A 15,519-nucleotide genomic window follows, 5' to 3' on the forward strand; every position below is an offset into this window, starting at 1 on the left:
TTTGCCTACTCTGATACCAATTGAAAAGACAAAGGTACCCAAATACACCACAATCTTTTATTTTGATCACAACCTATCAAGACCCACTGTGTATAAACCTCTTGGAGCAACAATCACTCAAGGAATATTTCAATACCATGTACACTTGAAATAGGGTTACTCCGAACTGGTCTAACACGTGAATAATTATATCAGACAAGTGGAGAAATCCCATACACTTTGTGCGATCGTCTATGGATATGAAATCGAGACATTACAACGACAAAGTGCTCACTTGATAACCGAAACCTTATAAGATAAATATCAAGTGCCTAGTTAACATACACGTGTATTTACTTTAATTGTAACATAAAAACAATTATAATGCGGAAATAAAGTAAAGCACACACACCAGAACTTTGTTAACGAGGAAACCGCAAATGCAGAAAAACCCCGGTACCTAGTCCAGTTTTGAATACTCAATTGAATTAAGACGCTAAAAAAAGTAAACCTGCAACTTCGTGTAGACAATACTAAGTAAACTAAAATCCTAGTTACTCAGCTTCAGCAGTATTCTTGATTTGATAATATCTAGCAGAACCGAAGTTCTCAATAGATATTTGATACTAGATATCCTAGCAGAACATGCGTTCTCTTTAGAACTAAATCTAATATATATATTCTTAATGGTTCACAACAACTTCTTCTTCAAATCTTAAAAATCTTCAATGTTCGACTTAATCTTCAAAGTAATAATCTGCAAAAACAAACTTGATTCCTTATTGATTTGTCGCACAGAACGCAGATCTTACGGATCTAGAAAAGCTTAGATTCGTAGAAACGTTAAAGCTTTGATCTAGTTTGAGTGATCCTTATATCAGAAGAGAAGGTTCTCAAGAATAAACAAACTAGGTACAATTAAAGATTCAACAATTGTTAGTCAATCAAATCAATCTAAAACAAAAGATAAACCGCAATTATCTAGTTTCCCACTAACGGTACTAATAAAGCTTCTCAATCCCAAAGAAGCTTTAAACTGAGCGGCCGTAAGAGACTTCGCCTAATTAGGTTACTCTCCTCTCGAATAGGCGGCTTCACCGGTAAAAACACAACTGAGAAAGTTTGTTGTCACGAAGGATTAGTTTGCTAGAAATGCAAGTTTGGACACCAAGGATTTCCAAAACCGAAAATATTCTCAAGACATGCATTAAAACTCAGATTCGGTTTTCATAATTCCTGGAAATGCTCTGTCCAAAATATTGACCAAAAATCTCCTTGGAAAATCTCTAACTAGTAAATGCACATTACTAATTCTTATTTTCCATATATGAAATTAAAAACCTTAAATAAAAGATTCTTAACTTATTTAATTTCGATCTTGGGATTTTCTTCCTTTAGCTATTAAAGAATAACTTTGAAGAACAATAAAAGATAAGCTTTACTACACGTGTTCAAAGTGTGTCGACATCCTTTTACGTTTCCACATTAACCAAATTTATTTTCGGTATCTCTAATATTTCTAGAATAATAGAAAATTCGAAAATATATTTTTGGATAATTTTTTGTGTTAAAAACACAAAATGTGCTCGGATTTGATTGAGACTTTTTGTGTCCGATTGCACATGTTCATAGGATCCCCTTGTTGCACGTGTCCGTAGGATCGGTTCCCCACAAATATATGGTATCTAACTTGTATGTGTCGCACGTGTCCGTAGGATCGGTTCCCCTTTGCCTAAAAATGTGTTGCACACGTCCATAGGATCGGTTCCCCTTTCTGCTACAAACTTGTTGCACCTCATATAAAGATCGATTCCCCTTTTTGGTGTGTTGCACCTCTTACTAGGATCGGTTCCTCTTTACCCAGAGTTGGTCATACACAAAACACATAATCGATCATACCATCTCAGGTGATTACTTAAGATCCATTTCACTAATAAAAGTCATACCTATATATAAGTCAGGCCTTTGTGAATAGTTTTACCAAGAACATAAACAAGTCATGAGAGGTTATACTAATCACACATATTGGTAGTTCAAAATATATGCAATGAATAACATTACCAATAATTCCTGGTGATTTCCTTTTTCGATTCACAAAACAAGTTCATGGATTTACTTCGAAATCTTCACCTTATACCCATACATAATCACAATAGCATTCAACCGATTATGTCAATGTCTTATATACAAAGTTTAATGGTTAAGCAATAAACCTCGTATTGTATTCCTTAATACTATGTCTAACTAGAGCGTAATCATGCTTCACAGTTTTGTTTTCAATATGCACGACTTGAAAGACACAAAATAGATATGGAACAAGTCAAGTCGTAGTTACTAACCTCAAGATGAAGGATAATGTATTTGTTGTCTTCAAACCATCTTCAGATCTTTATGAGTAACAGGAGCACAATACTTTTATCTTTTCTAGTCTAACCTATCGAAGTTGACTGTAGTTTACATAATAACGAATCGATTTTTGGAACTAAATATGACAACCAATCTTGACATACCAACGCTTGATGGGTTCAACCGAGCATTGCTCTAACAAATAGGTTGTAGTATAGGCACATGGGTGTGTTTGTCTGTCAGAGGTAGCTGAGCAGTCTGCACAGCTTTTAGTACGAAGACACAATCTTCAACCACATGGGCTCAGAGTACGTGGCATCCTCTGACTGGCGAATGTACGCGGCCAACAAAGGTACAACTTGTACGTAGGTTTCACAGTTCACGATGGCGCGTGCAGGAAGCTAAGGTGGCATTGTCTGATTGGAGACGGGAAGCGCCAACGAAGGTACCATATTGACCGATGAAAATTGTATCTCAATGGAACAAAAGACAACAAAGATATCCTGGACACAAAGGAATCTATAAATACCCATCCTTACCACAAGAGAGGGGAGGATAAATGGGTTAGTTAGGAATTAGGGAAAGTCTCTCTACTCGTTTTCTCTCTACTTTGAGAGCTCCATACTCTCTTTAATGGATCTCTCCCACCCTTTTGTACCAACATCATCAATTAAACTATCATCTTTACTCGTGGACGTAGGTTAGGATTAACCGAACAACGTAATCTCTTGTGTGTTGATAACTTAGATGCATTTACATTATCTTCTCACTTAGATATTTACTTACTGAGTTATCTCTGTTTTCTGAGCTATCTCTGTTGCCTGAGTTATTTGTTCATCTGGGATATCTCTTTGATTAGCTTATTTGCTTACTTATCTCTGTTTTACAGAGATATCATTGTTTTCTTAGCATATGTTTTATCGAAGTATCTTTACTTACTTAGTATATGATCTTCCGAGCAGATCTCATTTCGAACATACCTTTTATTTACTCAGCAGTATCAGTTCAACTGAGGTATTCATACTACTTAGTATATGATCCTCTGAGCTACTCATATTACGTAGACTATGGGAAAAATATTAGTCACAGTTTGGCGCTAGAAACGAGCTGGACCGAAAAGCTCTCGATTTTCGTTATTTTTGTTATTTTATCATCTTTTTTCTTTAGATCTTCGTTAGAAGATCGGATCTAAAAATAAAAGAGTTGGATCTTACTTTCTAGTAAATATTTATCATTCTTTGACAAGTTTTCGAGTATTAAACCTTGAAAAAATCTTGAAATCTTACGGATCTACAAAAAGTGGTTATGAAACACCATTAAGAACATTTTTTAAAGCTCAAAAAGCTATTATTTTTATTTGCTTACTCATGAGCAAACCTTATCTGGATCTGGATACCTTCATTTCCAAAGGAATCTCAGTAAAAAAAATTTGAGTAAAATCCTTAAGGTCATTTATGAGCTGAGGGTCTTTTTCTTTCGCATACGCCCTCTTTTACTCAGCTTGCAGTATTCCCTGTCGTTTCTGAATATCTGAGGAACCTTTTTTACCTCAGCTTGCAATACTCTATGTCGTTTTTGAATTTGAGGTTCATTTAGGAACTAAGTACCAAATATTAGACAGTTCTATTAAATACGAACTCAGAAAACATATCTCTGTTAAGTTCTATACTAAACTTTTTTTCCATAATGGGGCTACTAAGAACGCACCCTACCCCTTTTTCTCTATACTCCCAGGAAACGGAAATACGAAGTTCAAAATTACAAAACCTTTGAGCGAAAATAAATCTTATCTTTGGATCGAGTGTATTTATTTACATTTTCAAAAGCCAAATACAAAACCGAAGATTTCCTTGGTTCGTACATACCTAAGTACGAACTACGAGGGGCAAAAACGAAGGTTCTGTTTGGCTCGAATATGTCCATATACGTTCTCAGCAGCCAAAGAAAAAGGCGAAGGTTGTCCTTGGATCCAAGGTATCCATATACTATCTCAAGAGTCAATGAAAGTGATAAAGACGAAGGTTATCTTTGGCTCTTCTCAACAGTCAAAGATAAAATGAAGGTTGCCTTTGGCTCGTACGTATCTAAGTATGAGAAGCCAGGGGAAAAAGTAGAGCTTATCTTTGGCTCAAGTGTATTTATTTACATTTTCAACAGCCAAAGACAAAAACGAAGATTTTCTTTGGTTCGTACATACCTAAGTACGAACTGCAAGGGGCAAAAAAACGAAGGTTCTCTTTGGCTCGAATATGTCCATATGCGTTCTCAGCAGCCAAAGAAATACGCGAAGGATGTCCTTGGCTCGAAGGTATTCATATAATTCCTAAAGAGTCAAGGACAATGATAAAGACGAAGGTTATCTTTGGATCTTCTCAACATTCAAAGATAAAACAAATGCTGCCTTTGGCTCGTACGTATCTAAGTACGAGCATCCAAGGGCAAAGATGAAACTTATCTTTGGATCGAGTGTATTTATTTACATTTTCAACATCCAAAGACAAAAACGAAGGTTGTCCTTGGTCCATACGTACCTCAGTACGAATTTCTAGGGATAAAGACGAAGGATATCTTTGGCTCGAATGTGTCCATATACGTTCTCAGCAGCCAAAGAAAAATGCGAAGGTTGTACTTGGCACGAGCGTATCCATATACGTTCTCAGTTGTCAAGGATAAAGATAAAGACAAAGCTAATCTTTGGATCGAACATTTTCCTATATGAAAAGACAAGGGTACCCAAATATACCACAATCTTAAACTTTTCCGCCTATAAATCCTCTTACCGAAAGTGATTGTCTATGGACTGAGTCGAGACAATACAACGGATCGATATTCAAACTTTGTGTGATCGTCTATGGATACGAGATCGAGACAATACAACAATCAAAGTGTGTGAAAAAGCGGGGGTCTAACAACAACACCCAATATTTCACTTAGCAATCTGTATGGACTAACTCCGAAACACTTTCTAGAGAATCAACTAGACAGTCAGACTCAATTTAGATAAAAGTATCCCAAGGAGTTAATATCTCAATCTCTCGATTTAATCTTACTCAAGCAAACTGCGAGTCTCAATTAAAGAGAGATAACTTGGATGGTACCAAAGACCAATATCCAAGGATCAATCCATATCAATCAACAACCGTTAGGTCGGACTCTCCAATTGATTGATCTAACGCACAACCTATATTATTTCAATTATATAACAAATATAATGCGGAAAAGAAATAACACAGACACCATAAATTTTGTTAACGAGGAAACCGCAAATGCAGAAAAACCCCGGGACTTAATCCAGATTGAACACACATTGTATTAAGCCGCTACAGAGACTAGCCTACTCCAAGCTAACTTCGGACTGGACTGTAGTTGAACCCCAATCAATATCCCACTGATCCAAGGTATAGTTATGCTCCTACGCCTCTAATCCCAGCAGGATACTGCGCACTTGATTCCCTTAGATGATCTCACCCACAACTAATAGTTGCTACGACCCAAAATCGCAGGCTTTAACAATAAAAAAATATGTCTCCCACATACAAGTCTATCAAAGAATCAATCTATCTCCCACAGATAAACCCTAAAGGTTTTGTTCCATCTTTTGATAATAATCAAGGTGAACATGAACCAATTGATAATCCGGTCTTATATTCCCGAAGAACAACCTAGATTAATCAATCACCTCACAACAATCTTAATCGCATGGTAGCGAAACAAGATGTTGTAGAATCAAAAACGATGAGACGAAGGTGTTTGTGATTACTTTTAATATCTTTCCTATCGGAGATATCAAATCTCAAACCAATTCTGATTGTACTCATACGATAGAAGATGCAAGATCAGATCACACGACTACGATAAAAGTAGTATCAGTCTGGCTTCACAATCCCAATGAAGTCTTTAAGTCGTTAACCCGGTTTGAGAAAAGAAAACCAGAAGGTTAAAGGAGAGTCGCACTAGTACAAAAATGTCCTTTGGTCACGGTACTTTACCGTGTCCAAACGTTTATGGTCACGGTAATCGATTTTTGAAAAACCGTGACTAAAGCCTGCGAGGCAAAAGGTCTATACCTTTAGGCACGGTTATTTTCGTGACTAATTCATTAAATCCACCGTGACCACAACTTCAACAGTCACGGACTCTTATTGTACACCGTGACAAGCTCACTCTTTAGTCACGGGATGCTGAAATACACCGGGACCAAACTTGATCAATGGACACGAATTTCTTAATAGACCTTGACCAATATGCAATATCCAGTGTGTCCAAATTATCTAGGATACTTGGACGTTTCGGCATATCTTTATGCCTTGCAAAAAAGAAAATGGCAGAACAGTGAAATAATTTTTGATTGGAATTCTTAATATGCATTGAAATCAACATATTTTACACTTAGCTTGATACATTGATTGTACCAGAGTTGATATCAATGACATATCAATAAAATCGACAAGTTTCAAAACATGTAAAAACATTTGTATAGAAGAGTACAAAGCCTCCAACAAAGTTTCTGAAGGACAACTGCACTTCCTTTGCGTGCCTGATCCATGTCTTGTTTTCTGAAGATGCCTGTGAACACTCACACTGCAAAAGCTCCTCCAAACTCAAACGCCAGGATGTCGCTTGGCTGCAAAAGATAAAAGCAAAACCAAGTTTATTCATCAAGTTACAACTAAAAACATTGCATTGTGCCAGAGGCATCCGTACACAAAAAATATAAAATAGGCAAGGAATTAACAGGAAAATATCCTAAATTTATATTGCAAATCAAACATTTTATACAGTACGCGCAAGGTTTTACTCCCAAGTCACAAAGTAAGATTATGTAGCTTTATGTTCCTCCATTTTTCCAAGTGCCACGACTTCCAGATTATAAAATGAAGTCAGGTGATTAACCCTGTGAGATGGCGGAAAAGCATTCATATATCAACATTAAAAAGAAAAAATATCTTGAAAGAAATTAGAGACCAGATTTCCTGTCAACTATCAAGTGTATAGGTCAACAACACAACAGAAAACAAAACTGAGGAGCAGAACCTATTCGTATTGAAAAAACAAGAAGAAAGCTATTCATTTTTCACTTTCTTATCTTTCTCGTAGTAGGCAGTGGCGAGGAACAAAATCAGTTTTGTGTTTCGGGTTCACTGTAACTTCTAAGGTTCTAGTAGGGCTTTACCTAGTTCATGCCCCATTTCCAGTTCGCCAGTTACAAGTGCTCGCTACATCTTTGTTTACAAGATTATTTCCTGAAGGCCGAAACTCCTGAAATCCAAAATGAAGTAATAAATGATGAGATAGACACAAACATATAAAAGGTACCCTGAGAGAGAGAGAGAGGAGAGGGGGGGGGTAGTTTTTTCTGAATGAAGGTGTTAGAAGCAGGGAAGGAAGATATAGTATCACCGGGCAACCGCCTTACCAGTTTAATAAGCAGCTAATATCTTCTTTTCTAGCTAGCTTCGCAAGCAGGGTAACAACTCATTTATTTGGCTCAAAGTGGGAATCTGTCAGTTGATACACTACGTCACAGAACACGTATTAGCAAGGCTTAACAATAGGATACTATAGCATCAGAAAACTGGACAGGATTATATTACCAAGGCTTCATGTTAGCTTGACGTAGTGAGATAACCAAGTTTCTTCGTCAAGTTGCAACTAAATACATTGCATTAGTGCCAGAGACGTCCATACACCAAAAATATAAATAGGCAAGGAATTAACAGAAAAATATCCTAAATTTATATTGCAAATCAAACAATTTATACAGTACGTGCAAGGTTTTACTCCCAAGTCACAAAGTAAGATTCTGTAACTTTATGTTCCTCCATTTTTCCAAGTGCCACGACTTCCCGTTTATAAAATGAAGTCAGGTGATTAACGTTGTGAGATGACGGAAAAGCATTCGAATATCAAACAGTGAAATACCCAAATCTTTGCGTAAATATGATAATATCATTACAAAAAAACCATTTTACATCTAATTCTAAGGCTCCAAATTAACCCCGGCGCATATTGACAAATCCTAATGGCTAATAGTAAAAAAGAAAAGATGAAGAATACATTATGGCTTTAAAACCTGAATCAATTGGCGGTAATAGACCAACATGGAACATATCAAACCAGTAACTGAACTCGAGACCAAGTGACCAAAATCAAAGAAGACATAAGTTAAATCTTTGAGGTATATGCCCGCCTTTACATATCCAAAACCTGAAAGTAAAAACAAACACTAATTCATTCATTTATCTTCCCAAGTCAAAAGGGCACTTAGAAGAACATACAATAACTTACTAAAAAAACTAGTACAAAAAAAAAACATGATGCACTCGTCATTTGTTTTTAACGGAGAAATCTCCTTTTTTTCTCTGACCAATGGGAAATTACAAGCTCGTCAAATATTTGAAGTCAGTTTTATAGCTTTAGGAATAAAAACCAAACCACTATGTGCGAAGGAATATAATCTCTCCAACCTTAAAAGATGTTGTATACAACCAACAAAAAATGCCTCCTCTCTGAAAGCTTACTACATCCCCTAACCACACAAAAAATTGTCAACAGGAAAAAATTCAAGATCCTTTAATTAAATCATACACACCCAATACTACTAAATTTACAGTAATAGAACGAGCAAATAATAGCCTATAACAAGCATACTCTTCCCAACTTAATTTCATGACACTAAGTATTCAATTTCAACAACTGTATACCAGGGAGATTGAACGTAAAGGAATATACCCTTCGTAAAGGAGGAGATTGGCCCAGGAAACCCAGTTAGTGCATGCATTTCCTAACTTTCTTAAAGTGTCTACAGATACAGGGAAAAACAAAGATATCCAATAACTGCGCAAATAAATGTAACAAATTACTAAACTTCTCAACTGGTTATACATTGTATCTTCCAAAGGATTTAATCAATGTACGTAAAAACAGGGAATTGTGATAATGAATGTAACAAGTTACCTGAGTTGGCACAAACGCACCAGAGTTAGTTGCATCTATCATGACATTACACTGATTGAACACAAATTTGAAGTTAACAATAGAGTGAATAGATACCAACACTACCATCATTGATCATCCTTCCACCATTGTCCTAACAAAGACGCAAGATTCACTGTCAACTTCAGACGTCACTTATGTAAACCAGAACAAAACTAATATCTAACCAAAACCATGACGGCCAAATGGTAGATAAATTTCCCTAAATTAAACAAAATAATTCATAACAGGCATACAAAATAAGAACAATTGTAAATCTAGAACATAAAAAGAATGGATTTTTGTTCAACTGTTTCTCTATCATGGTAATAACGAAATCGAACATCCCATTACAGCAAGGGCGAAGGGCTCGAATTTCACATCAACATTCAGACATAACTATACCAAAATTACACATAGCAATCCCTAATAATTTGAAAACAACCAAGTCGATAAATAAATCATCATCTTCAACATAATTGGGTGAAAGAGAAATTAGGGTATCTGTAATTGAGGAAAAGACTTGTTTACCTTTCACATAAAGAGAAAAGCCACGGATTTCCACACTGTATCAATGCTCATCTTAGGGTACCTACTTTCAAATTCAAACACAGTCAAAATCGGAAAAAATCATGTGTCATGATCTCAGAAAATCCTGATATACAAATAATTCACTAGTTCAACACTTGAGAAAATTATTGCATCTATTAACCAAAAGTGAGTCCAAAAATTGACGACTTCAGATGCGACCAGAAAAAACCCAATCTTAGTGGAACACCAGTTTCACCATCAAATAGCAAAACGCGTTCATTACTGCGTATTCATCTAATTTGAACCATAAAATTTCTGAACTATGTAATTCTGATCTAGAGAAACAGACACATTGACCGACTGATTCGGAACTTCCGATTGATTTACTCATAAGAACGTGAAAACAGATCGAAGAAGGTTTTTATTTGCGATTGAATGACAGAGAGACGAAGAAGTAAAGAGGAATGATTACCCTAAAATGTAAGAAGGTGGGCGGAGTTGTAGTAGATCGTGGGAGACTGGGATTCTGGGAGTGTAGAAGTTAGGTTAAGAACCGAAGCAGTTCAAAACTTTTAATCGTGGGGACTGAGTGAATTAGACACGCGTCAAATGCATCCGTGTCCAAAGAGAGGTGAAATGCTCCCGGAAACACATTAACCCGGGACAAACAAAGCTTTAGTCCCGTTTATGGATACAACCGTGGCGAGGTCAACCGTGACCAAAGACCATAATTGTACTAGTGTCGACTCTTGTATGCAAACTAGTATCACACGTAGGGTGTGGGGATTAGTTTTGCAAAATACTAGATGTCTCCTTTATATAGTCTTTCAAATCAGGGTTTTTCCTTGGAAGCAAAGCAAACAATATCCACCGTTAGATGCAAACCTGATTTAGATTCAAGCTAATATTTCTCAACCATTATATCGAAAACTTAGCTTGTTAAACACACTTGAACTGCACGCCTCTAGGTTTGTTAACCGTACCCAAAGGTGTGCATTGTTGGTTCAATAATAGTCAACCAAAAGGTTAGCAATATGAGCATTTCATATCAACCATGTTCTTTTTCACCATAACTAGTTTAAATGACTCATATGAACTAGTTAAGAGAGTTGTTCAATTGCAAGGAAATCTCATGTACTACACAAGATACAATTGAAGCAAAGATGATTTGATTCACTCGAATCGGTTCATGAACTTTTATAGCCACGGTTTGCAAACTGCATTCCTTAGTCTTTATAAGTTTAAGTTCAGAATCATCTTCAAATATATAACCTTTCTCAAGTTCGTAGACTAGGTTCGCGTACTTAAGCAACCGGTAGAGTTTCCAAACTCCAGCAGAAAATCTCGGCAAAGACTTTCTGTCGGTTCGCGGACTGGGTTCGCGAAGGCAGCTAGTTCGTCAACTCCAGCAGAATTTCTCGGGATGAGAAGTTCGGCAGTTCGCGGACTTGGCTCATGTCATTCTCCGGTTTCTCTTGATCAACAAAGTTCGTAAACTTTGGTTCAAGGAATAGGACTTATACATAAATGTGTTTCCACAACAATTTTTATGTCCACCATTAGTTATGTAATCTAAACTCTCATTTCAAACATTGAAACATTCTTAGAGGACGTTATATAGTTGTTACACCATTTCTCGTCAAAGCAATTTTCAAAGTTATTGAAACATATCATGACTTTCGTCACTAGGTAAAGATAAACTTGATCGAAGCGAAAATCTTACCAACACATATTTCGAGATATAGATAGGCGAGGTATACTCGGCTCGAAATACCAAATGTGTATAACCCAAGTCTATATATATAGCATACGATTTCTTGTCTCAAAGAGTAGAAGATAGATTAGATAGACTTTTGAGTGACAAATAAGTTCAAGTCTTCACATACCTTTTTGTCGAGAAGTTACACCAGTTCCTTGATTAGTTCTTCTTCTTGTATGATGAATCGCCATGAAGTCCTTGAGCTCAACTACACTTTTTATCCTATTCCGAGACTTAGTTATAATAGACTAGAAATCAAGACTTATAATTTTGATCACTAACATTGACAAACATGCTTGAGAACGCAACGCATGAGAGGTCGACCGAGAAAGCCTATATCACCGTTGTTGAAGATACGTAGCTATAACAATGAGAAAGCATCGGTCTCGATCATTGTTATACAGTTTCATAGTATTATTACACAGTGTCAAAGTCCAATTGTATCACAACTTCAACAATAATACTATGGTGATATGTATAACCCCCCCCCCCCCCCCCCCCCCCCCCCCCCCCCCCCCCCCCCCCCCCCCCCCCCCCCCCCCCCCCCCCCCCCCCCCCCCCCCCCCACCCCCCCCCCCCCCCCCCCCCCCCCCCCGCCTTAGTCAATACTCCATCTCACATGGGAACCACTCCCCCTTACACAATGATCCGAAAACCATATGTATTCGTAGTATGAACTACATATTAATTCTCCCCCTTTTTGTCAATAAAATTGGCAAAGGTACAAGAACGGGTCATAATGAAATTTTCGTAAGAGACATTTCATGACCAAAAGAAGAATATATACCAACTTAATTTAGATGCAATCATATAGCCGAAGCTAATAGCATTCATCAAAGAGTTTAAAGTTACAAGATAACCCCTTTAATATTCCAAAGCCGCACTCCCCTCAAGATATTACAATTAAGCACAAATTCAAAAGAACTCTCCCCCATTTGATGTCATTCCTGAAAGAATAACAAGAGAGACCTTAATTTCAAAAGAAAATAAGGATTTTATTGGACACCAAAAACCATGAGAATGATTTTATATATCCAAAAAACTCAATTAAATTAATCACAAGCAAACCCATGATTAATTTAATCGGAATACGCAATCAAATTAAATACACAAAGTGGTCAACTTAATTGATTATGCTCAACATAAGAAAACTTACGGAACATATGACTAACATAACCATTAGAAAATGATTAGGATAGTCGTTCATATGCTCAACACAAGAAAAGAACTTATGGAATATATGGATACTCAACTAGACTATTTACAAGAGAACCCATAATTAATCTAATTGGAATACACAATCAAACTAATCACAACAGTAATCAATTTAATTGTCAAAAGATTTGCTCGACATAAGAGAACTTACGGAGCAATAACTAAATAACCAAATGAGATGATTAATTTAGTTCAAATATGCTCAACATAAAGTACCTCACGGAACAACCAACAAATCCAATCATAAAATAATCAACTTTGTTTGTATCGTGCTCAACATAAGACACATTACGGAGCCTCACAGTAATACAAATGATATGGATCAATAACGATCTTTACTGTGGAATACACAAGGATTCATTCTATCTTCCATCATTATATTCATAACAACATTAATAGACATAATCCTTGAAAACAAAAGATTTTAACCTATCTTCCATCAAGGAATTGACAATATAGGCTTAACTTTTGTATTTGTCAAAAGACTATTCATACTTTAATCAATAGGTGAATACCGATCATGAACGACTTTACTTTTGACAAAGTATGGGACCTTCAAGTTCACGGACGCAAACATACATGTCCCATAACAAATTGCAATATAACAAATCATAGAGATTAATACTGCAAAAACATCATCCTCCAAATATTTTTAGAATTTAAACCCAAAAACCTAAAAAAAATAAGACGATGAAAAATAATAGCTATGTGTAGTCACAATCATCGCTATTCAAGCAAAAGTTATTCTTCCAACTAAGCCAAAAAGAAGACATCCTAGGCAACAAAAAAAATCAGTTTTCCTTGATGATTTCATACCTCTGGAACGGTCCATCGAAATAGGAATCACTGATATCCTTGATCTTGTTGACAGTAGAGACCCCATGTTCATGAGTAAGAACATTAGTTTTTCGATCAAGAATGCGAACATAGTGTCTAGCCTTTGCAAAGTCAAGGATAACTTTCTTATGATTCCTGATCAAGATATTCTGAGTACCAAGGATCTTTGCATGTCCATCAATGAGCTGGTTTATCTGCAGTTGAAGGTTAGCAAGTTCGTTCTTTACTTCATCCTGAACGAGAATTAAATCCTTTACAGATTCTCCAATCCAAGAGTTATACTCTTTTCTTTCAAGCATATTCTTCAGAATAAACTCTTGAGCAGGATCACTTCCTTTGAGATCATCCTCTACAGTAGGGTTAACTTCTTCTTTGGGAACAATTTCCATCGAGTTCCTTTCCGAAGATTAATGAATGCATATATGAGATATATATATATATATGTTCAAGTGTACACCTTAGATAGAAACCCTAGAGTTCCTTGAGGAGATATGGAAGTTCGTGGACTAAGCCATACGCCAAAAACTGGACCCAACCATGAAAACTGCATACCGTGTTGTTTCAAAATTTCTCCATCCCTAAAAAGAAAGGTCACAGTGATGAAAGAAAGAAATACTAAAAACTCACATCATAAGATATCAAACATACAAACTGATGAAAACCAGCTAATCACTTGAGCATCTCTCAAACATCATCCTTGTATCTCTCAAGTTAGATAAAAGAACGAAACTTTGTACTACTAGGTAGCATAGGTTTTGAGAGAGTAGTTGTGATTTCCACCAGGATATCTGACCTCATTATTTCTTGTCTTCCTATGGTAGTTTTCACTTTTAGGGAAATTTCTCATAGCTCTTCCCGAAAGCTCAAGAGAAGAAGCTTTCTGATTACTAAGTCTAGGACCTCTAGAAATAGTTTCAAGAGGATTTCCCAAGATGGGTTTCCAAACTCTAGACTTTGACTTACCAGAGTTGTTCTTATAAGCACAGGTCATGCTTTCATCAGTAGCATAAGAATTTAAACCACTCGAATGCACAGTCCTGTAATGACTCCTAGGAAAGAAATCATTTTTGTAAGATGTCTGGTTTCTTGTGAGAATGAGGTTCACTGCAGTAGTCGATTGACTATTTACTCCATTGACAGTGGAAAGAAGCAAATTACGCAGTTTAAAAAAAAATTCTTCCTGGCAAAGCAACAGATAGCATAGTGATTCCCTTTTCCACAGAAGGTACAGTTTCGTGGAGAAGACGCAATAGACGGCATCTGTTCTAACTTTACAGCTCTGTGAGAAGATTGTAAGTTATATAAACTTTTCTTGACACAATCTTCTTTTGGGGGATATTTCTTATGTATGTCAAGAGGAACAAGTGGAACAGAAGAAATTTTTCTTAAGACAGAGTTTTCCTTTTCCACGGTCATACACTGTTCATGGACTAGTGAAAGTGATGCTTCTAGCTTCTCTTTTTCAACACGAAGTCTGTCAAGATCATATGAATGCGTCTTGATCAATCGTTTTTCTCTAATTGAGCCTTCTGTGATAACCTTTTCAAGATCAAAAATCTTTTCACGCTGTAGATTATTCTCTTGAAGAAGTTTCTCAATATCCTTAGAGAATGACTCAATAATGTTATAGAGTACACGTTCTCGATCAATAGACTTTTCAAATTCATCGATGAGTTGATCATGATTCTGAAGATCAACAAACTCAATAGAATTTTTTGCGATTCTGGTGAGCTCCATTTCAGCTTTTGCCATTGTGTCCAATGTCTCATTGGAGGAAGAGGGATCAACACAGGATGAGGCAATCTTCCTACCTCGGGATTTGGAAGAATCTACTAAGGAGCAATCCTTTGAGGTATTCCTCAGACAACTGACATAGT

Source organism: Papaver somniferum, chromosome 8 (assembly GCF_003573695.1).
Source record: "Papaver somniferum cultivar HN1 chromosome 8, ASM357369v1, whole genome shotgun sequence".
NCBI lineage: Eukaryota > Viridiplantae > Streptophyta > Magnoliopsida > Ranunculales > Papaveraceae > Papaver > Papaver somniferum.